Source organism: Lycium barbarum, chromosome 3 (assembly GCF_019175385.1).
Source record: "Lycium barbarum isolate Lr01 chromosome 3, ASM1917538v2, whole genome shotgun sequence".
Taxonomy (NCBI): Eukaryota; Viridiplantae; Streptophyta; class Magnoliopsida; order Solanales; family Solanaceae; genus Lycium; species Lycium barbarum.
Window position 1 is genome coordinate 28,176,378 of NC_083339.1, and position 8,815 is coordinate 28,185,192.

The 8,815-nt window shown below is 32.5% G+C and overlaps 1 long non-coding RNA gene across 1 annotated transcript; it reads left to right on the forward strand.

Annotated features, from left to right (window-relative positions):
- The first annotated feature begins 617 nt into the window (after positions 1–617).
- LOC132630877 (uncharacterized) lies at positions 618–7,336 on the forward strand. Its single transcript, XR_009578718.1, has 2 exons — positions 618–1,449; positions 7,061–7,336. It is a non-coding gene; the product is annotated as an uncharacterized LOC132630877 (long non-coding RNA).
- Positions 7,337–8,815: the final 1,479 nt, after the last annotated feature.

Genomic DNA, 8,815 nt, shown 5'->3' on the forward strand with positions numbered 1-8,815 from the left:
TTCAAAGTTGACTAAAAATCTGTCCAACATTTCTCAAATTTTCGTCGAACTTATTTTCTTCAATTTGCTTGATCTCGAAATCTTCCGAAACTCTCCATACATGATAATGGCCATGTTCTTGTGTTTCAAAATAGTCTTTCCCGTTTACGATGTACGAGATCGTAATTCGTCTTTTTACTTCGTTGTTACATACTTCCCATGGCTTGTACCTTCCAAAGCGTCATGGGACGTCTCCGACGCTCCATTATTACGGTGATGTACGTGTCATGCTCATGCTCTAAAAATGTGGGGTATAATAGTGATGATGGACATAATCGTTGAAGATTATATAGAGATGTGTTATGTTATGACATATGCCCTTACAGATTGTGATATTCATGAGCTGTCTTTATGGTACACCCAGGAATGTTTATGAGATGTATGTTTAGAGGTGCTCGGTGTGTTAGCTCCGGGTGCCCGTCATGGCCCTCTGGCTGGGTCGTGACAAATATGATCAATAATCAATATTTTGATATTTCCATTTATTTTAGTCTACACATTCTACCCTATACGCATATATATGCTAAATATACATATGTGTGTACAATATACATATATAAAAGAGGGGTGCCCTTTTCTCTCAAATCTGGACTGAGGCTCAGTCCAGTACCGGAGTGACCCGGCCCAGAGTCAAGATAAGAGGGAGGAGAAACCCCTCATTTTACAAAACACACACACACCAAACAGCTCCTATACTCTCCCTCTCTCCTCCCCCTTCCCTTTTTTTCCCTAAGCCTAGCGCCGCCTTCGATCTTCTCTCTCCCTCTTTCATGCCAAGAATGGCAATGGTATAGAGATCTCAGAGTTCTCGCAGGTTTTGTACAACCAAAATGCATGAAACAAGTAATGTTTCAATGTTTGTTGTTTGAAATCACTCCAAACACGGTATTAGCCTTTTCCTCTTTCGCTTTTCCTTTAATTTTTCAAATCAAACATTGCAATTTCTGTGTTTATTTGACTGTACGAATGAATTTTTATTGGTTCTGAGAGCTTGGCTTGGATAGATCCAAGATGGATCAGATCTGGCCGTGAATGCTTGTTAGCTTTAGACCCTAGTCGTTAAAATTTTGATGTTGAATGTTTGTTCTGAGAAAATCTTTTCTACCACATCGTTGGTTTCACTATTTTTCACAGCTTTGGGGTTCTATTTTATAGAACCCCAACCTTACAGGGAAAAAAAAGGGAAAAAAGAAAAAAAAAGTTGGGACAACTCGAAAAAGCTCTAGTTTTAAGTTCAAACTTGAAATCTGAGCTGTTTGGTATAATTTTAGACTTTGGCCTTAAAGGGGTTCAAGTCTCTCTCAGTTTAAAATTTTTATTTATTTTTTCTCTGTCTTCATGTTGCTGAGTTTTGGATTGGAAGCACAAGGCTCCAAGTTCAACTCTTGACAAAGGCTGCGCTCAAAAAAGGTAACATCTTATCATTTTATATCTTTTTGGTTTCTTTTTTTGTTTTGTTAGCATAATTATGTGCTTTGTGTCGAGTTATAGTAGTTCATTTAGTTTATCCTTTTTTTCCAATATATGATTAGGCTTAATGATGGTAGATTAGTTATGATTGGACAATTCGGCTTTTGTCTCTGTTAATGTTAAAATCGCCTATTATGATAGTGTTTAAGTTGATAGGATTAGTAATATCAACAATGTTGTATGCAGACATGTTTAATCTTGTTTAAATAGTAATTTGATCTGATCTGGATGTAATTCCTCTATGCTTAGTTTTGTTTAAGCTCAGACCAATCCCTGATTGCTGAATATGTGACTAAGGGAGTTTTAAGTTTAAGATGCATCACTGAATTGAAATGTGTAATGGACAAGGATCTAATGTTGTTTTCACATGCTTAGCTTTGGATCATATTGGTAGATTTGTGGTTTCATGTGTTCAAATGTGGAGATTTGAGGTCATAATTTGTTTGTTTTAACTTGCATGAGTCTGCCCTAGGTGTGGTATGGCTGTTGAAAGTTTATTTGACATTGGATTAGCTTAGTTGGGATTGGTTTCAATAACCTGCGATTCATTTAGAATAGAGTTAGTATAAAATAACCTGCATTAATATGGATGGTAGATCCTGATACCTGAGTAGTTTGGGAGTATTTTAGTCCTGCCTTGTTGGGCCCTTATCATACCTTGACTACAACCAGTGGAAGCAAACTAGCTAAAGCTTGAACAATATGGAAGAAGCTTCTATTAAATGTCTATCATGATCAATTTATGGTATTTGTCTGAATATGGTGTTGTGTCTGCTAAATTTTAAAAGATTAAAAAAGGGTCAGAGTCTAATAACAGTTTGGTGTTTTCTTGTTTTGAGAGGTGCTCTTGTTTGAGTGTAAATGACTCTACCCTAAGTGAATTTTTGCTAATTTTAACATAAGGCAACTGGGATCTGTGTCAACTTTGGACATCCATGTTTTTTTTTGTCAATATTTTGACTATAGAGAGTTAAAGTAGGAAAATCAGAAATGTGTTCTCTTGTAGCCTAAATCAGTCTAAAAATAAGAATGTCTGTTGTCTGTTTGCCCACTCTTCATGATCTTTAAAGATTAAAGTAATTTTGGAATCAGAATCTAGTGCCAAGTTGATTAGTAGACTAATTGATGTTAATTTTGATGTGGTACTTAGTTTAAACTAGTTCAGTAATGGTACATGTATGGCCATAAGGGCTCATGGGCAAACCATAAACCATTTGGTGTAGAGGAGTCTTTTAAAGGTACCTTGAGAGAGGATGAAATGGGGAAATCAAGTTCAATTGGTTCATGATATCTTTCATAAAAATAAGGTAACATGGCACACTCTGCATGTCCATGGGGTGAGTCTTTGCTATGTGAGTACACTTGGCCTTGCAGTTCCATCATTTTGATCAAAGCAAGAGGAGAAAAAGAGCTTAATTTCGCCTTAAAAGATTAATAGAGCCATAAGTCAAGTCTGCCACTTGTAAAATGCTTGATTCTGAAAGTCAGAGGGATTTAGATTTAATTGAAGGTCCTGTGGGTTAATTGGCTTTAAAAATAAGGGTAAAAGAAGTAAGGTTTGAAATTTTGTTTTAAAGGAACTCTGTATCCTCTTCATATGTTACTTCCTCTTCTGGATTTGAATATTAAACTTTCTTATGAGTATGGTTTATCTGTGAAGTCATGAATCATTCCATGTCATCTGGTCTGTCTAAAATTGCCAAGCCTTAGGCTTTTGTATCATGTTGTTGGGTATTTGAATACCCTTATGTGGTCTCTCTTATTTGAATAAACACATTATATCATCATATCAATACATGGATGTGGTAGTTGACCCCTTCCTTCTTTTTATTGCACCTAAACCTCAACACATGTATGTCTTGTGTGTCTTTCTGAGCATTGCTTTGCTTCTACTAAAATTTGATTGGGATTTAAAGACCAACCTTGTGTTATCTCTGGATGTTTTTTATTTGAGTTGAATACTATCCTGCCTATGCTGAACCTGCACCTCAAAATATGTGTTTTGTATTCCTGCACTTGCCTTGTGTCTGATTTGATCAAGTCCCCTTCTAGCACTTAGATTTAAAGACTTGGAAGATGAAAAGAGTTTGGTTCTTCTGCAAGAAAAACTTGATGTTCGCTTCAATATACATTAGCTCTGTCTTGTGTGAGTCTTGCCAATATCATGATATACCAGGAGATTACCTAATTTGAGGGATGTTTTTTTTTCCTGACTTGATTAAGAGGAAGTAAAACAAGAAACTGAGCCCACATAGTTCTGATTAGTTGTGAAACTTGTGCATATACCTGTTTGAGCTTGCCACGATCAAAGGAGATGAAGACCATTCATAATCAAAAGGGCGAGGTAGTGTGATTGAAGAGGTAGAAACCTAGGCTATTTGGTCTAAATGTTTGGCTGAACTGGTTGAGGATTTAAGGTAATTTGGGGACTAGTCTAAGGCTTTCCTTGGTGTCCTAGCATGCCAGAGGTTCATGAAACCTCTTGGGTCTTGTGCAGCATCAGGAATATGGATGGTGATGACCCACCCCCTTATTGCCTAGACCTCTACCTTTGAAGGCCAGTGACTATATAATGATGCGTATTTCACCTCTGGTTTTTTTTTTCAATTGATGTGTATGTGTGCGTCTGTATCTTGTATAAGTTCAATTAATTCTGTGATAAGTACAGTAAATATAAACTAACCGGGCCCCTCTTTTTCCTCCCTCTTCACTACATGGCCATTCGGGTCAAGATAAAGGCCCAATGGGAAACTTCTTTTCAAAAAAATAAAATAAAAAAATCACTGAGTCTGCAAAGATGGAAAGAAATATGCGCACGCATAGAAGGCCTAGCCATGGGTGAAAATAGCTAACTAGGGGCTTGGTACGCCCCTAACCTTCCCTTCTCAATATATTTTTGTTATCTTCTTAATGTGTATAATTTATTTGTATTTTTATGTGAAATTCCTTGTAAAAACTCATATTCATATAGTGGAATCCTTATGTATGAACTAGTCGTCTTAGGATAACGATGCCTATGCCGTTTAGATTGACCTTAAGTCCCCAAAACGACTTTCAAAACCCGAAATCGGCATAACTGTTTTATCAAATAAAAATAGAAAAGTAGCGGATCCGTTTTAATAAAAGTTAAAAAAGGGAGTCTCAACATTATATATATTGTGATGTTTCCTTTTAAAATCGGATCAGATTTCCTTGAAAAACCAAGGGATGTATTTTTTTATTTTTTTTTAAAACTCAACTAAGTTTTGAGATCCAAACAAAGAACGAAAAAGGGTCAAAATTATCCCTGAATTTTGAGAAATAGTTTATCCATATCCTTCGTTATACTTTAGGGTCAATTATATCTTTATGTCTAATAGCTGTCACGTGACATCATTCCAGTCTTTCAAAATTACTTTTTCCTTAAATAATTTTTTACCTATTAAAATAACCCAATCCAACCAGACTCGAATATTTTTTTTCCAACCAAAGTGATACGGACTCAATCCATTACCCCTTGGCTGGAAAAAAAACTTCGAGTTGGGTTGGGTTATTTTAATGGGTAAAAAGTTATTTGAGGGGAAAATAATTTTAAAGGGCTGGGATGATGTCACGTGGTAGTTGTTAGACATAAGGGTATAATTGACCCCATAGTATAATGGTAAGGGTATAATTGGCCCTAAAATATAACGAAGGGTATAAATGAATTATTTTTTAAAGTTCAGGGGTAATTTTGGCCCTTTTCCGAACAAAGAATGAAGATAAATGTTTTGGACCAGATCCAGGTAACAAGAAATTTGCAAGTTTTGGCCAAGAGCTTGCTGATTTTCTTTCTAAAAATTGATTGAGGCAAAAACAAGCTAAGCCCAACCGAGTTTTAAAAAAAATATATGGTAGGGGATCTGGGCCGAACCCAGAAGATTCAACCCCTGTTTGACAGTCACATTCTGACCTTTTAAACTCAAACGTTAAAATGAATCTTGTATATTCATCCATGGAATCATGATAAACAAAATTGTTTTGTAAACTGCAGTTGGACGTGGATAATAAAACATTCGTAAGTATGGGGTTTTAGAATAAGGCGTTCTAAACTTGTTATACGGATTGGCCTGAAGCTAAGTATGAGGATTAAGCATGAAAAAATGGACATATCTTTCATTTTTATAGATCAAAATACACTTTCCTTATCTATATATATAAAAAATGAGAGGTACAAGCAATGTGGTTAAGTGGCAAGCTAATAATAAGTCACTTGGCAATTTTAAGATAAAGTTAATTAGATTATGTAATAACATTAAATTTGAATTAAAGGATAAAGTTTTTTAATTTAAATTAAAAGATAATAGAAAGATGAAGTACAATCTGTATCAATTACATAACTGAACATGAGATCTTTTAGGTTTGTAATCATCCGTCCTAGACTTCTAGCTTCAGTGACATATTTACTAATATAATTAATTTTATCATGGATAGTAAGTTAAAATAATTACTATAATTAAATTATGATATAAAACATTGTATTATCTCATATCAACTAATTCAAAAGATAAAGATAAAAGTTCAACTAAAATAGTTTAAATACGTGATAAATTTATACTAACATAAAATTGAGATAGAGTGATACTAACTAACATAAAAAATGAGAGTTAAAGGACGATTTTTAACTCAATATTTGATACTTACTTTAATTGGCTGCATATAGATATTTGATTGTTTGATTTAAGAGGATTTTAAATATCTAAAACATTAAATAACATATCAAATTGCCTTTTAAAACAAAGAGAAAAATAATTCAGAATTTAAACATAAAACTATAAATATATAATCTAAATTACGGTCAAGAGAATCTAATAAAAATTGGTTTAGCTCACTTTTGGAGATAAAATAATCAAGTTTAACAAAATTTTGATATAACCATGTCAAATTTTTAGAGTAAGTAGATAAGTACAAGTTCAATTTGAGATAAAAAGTTATATTTGAATTCTACATGCTAAAGATTAAATACAAGTTTACGTAATTTTTTATATTTTTATTTTTATATAGAATAAATTTAAATTAATTTCTGTGATAAGATACTATGATATCTCAACAAATCGGATGTTTATCTCTTTTTCTTTTAGTAGTAGCAGTTTCAAAATGAATAATATATTTACCGTACATGTAGGCTGGAAAGTAAAAGCATTTTAGGAGTTCAAATTAAGATTTGATAAAATTTACAAGTGAAGAGTCCTACCACTTTTACAACTATTCCTAACAAACTATATATATACCCTTTAGTGATAAATCAAACGTTAGGCTTTTGCTCCTCTTTTTGTTATTATCTAACAAAATTCACTTTCTTTAATTTCATGATGGAAGAGCTTAATATTATTTGCACATCGCGTACTCTCTATAAATTTTTATGATAACAAGCTCTTCATTGTTTTTATTTTTAATCAAAAGCTTATTGTTTGCTTGCTTTATTCTCCTTTTTTTTTGTTAACATGTTAACTTTGAGCGTTAAGAGTAGATTATTTGTGGCTCTTTGGTGAATTTTAGTGCAGAAAAAGTTACTGATAATCTATTGTTGCAGGTTTGAACCTGATATGGTTGCACTCTCGGGAAGCTATTATGGTGGAGAAGGATAAGGAGAGCAAGGAATAGGGAAAGACACAGCAGATCGAAGACGGAGAACTTTATATGTCATACCCCAAGAGTATTAATTTTGTATCCTTTTCTGATTTTTTTTCGTTCAGACAATACTTAAAATGAATTAGCATGATAATGTACTTTAAAGATTTGAATTTTTTTTCTACTGATACATATAAGTTGTTGTATTCACATCTCTTACCTTTGTCCATATGTCTAATCTTGTGTGAATGCAATTTCCCCTTCTCCCAAACCATACAATAGAATATTTTAGAGACTAGATCGTGTATAAACTCTTTTTAATACGTGTACAAAATAACAATCAGATAAGCTAAGGAGACAACGAAGAAGTTTGCTTGGTATTGAGATTTGCACAATGAAGCATTATTGACGAAGTATGCGTGTGTGTGTATATATATAATGAGCATATCAAATTAAGATGTATTAAAACTGAAACATCTAGAAATAAAGTAGAGATGTTACATTAAGTTTAAAAAAATTGAGGTGATGAGAAAATATTAAATAACATACAAACTATGAAATATCATATATCATACTAATATTCTTTGATCATGTAAGCATATGAATGACAAAATAAAATTATATGAATTTAGGTGTGGTGGTGGGGGGGGGGGGGGGGGTCGTGACTTCAGAAAACTCTACAGTAATTAACCTATTTGCTCTCTAAATTAGTTGCAAGATAGCTTCTACATTTCTTAACTTTTATGTTAAATGGTAGTTTTCATAATCTCCTTTTGTTTAATTTTTAATTTCATTTATATGCACTAGCATAGATTTTTATATCTTTTCAACCATTATATCGATTACAGTAATGGATGAGTGATTTTCTTAAAAAAATTAATGCAAAAACAATGTCCCTACTTATTGATTATGCGTAAAAATGTTAAATAGAGAAAATTGATTAAAATACAGCAGCAACATATGTTCAACGAGAGTGAGAGTTTGGGGTGGGAGGCGGGGGGGGGGGGGGGGGGGTGGGGGTAGAGATAAATGAGGTTATTTATACTTTTAATTAATTTTAAGAATATAATAGAATAAATAAATAATATAGTGATGCACAAAATATTCATAAATTTAAGAAATTGAATAATTGTAAACAACAGAGTAAAATTAAAATTCACGAGTAAGAAAAATTATATTAATGAGGAGAACACTCATAGGTAAATTAAGCCAAGTGATAAGGTAATACAAACTTATATTAATTTTATATTAATAATTTTAAATAATGAACAATGTAATAAAAAAAAATAGGAAACATAAAAGTTATTTGATAATTATATAATTCGTTATTTTTGTTTTCATATAGGTTTGGTCACTAGGGAGTGGTGTTCGGGGCATAATTTTTATGGAGAAATAATATAGTGGTTGAATTTTTTTAAGACAATATGATCAAATATTCTCAAACAAAAAATATATCAAATTATGATATGATGTAGCAATTTAAAATGATTAGGAATAATTTTTTTAATATTATCCACGTATCGCACGGGTACGAATACTAGTATATATAATAGGAGAGGTATAAGCAATGTGATTATACCAAGTGGCAAGCTAATAAAAAGTCACTTGGCAATTTTAAGACAAAGCTAATGAGAATTAGGCCAAATTTTTTGAATATAAATGAAAGATAATTTTTTTGAATGAATGGGTAAAATTTTGAGTTTGAATAGAAAGAAAA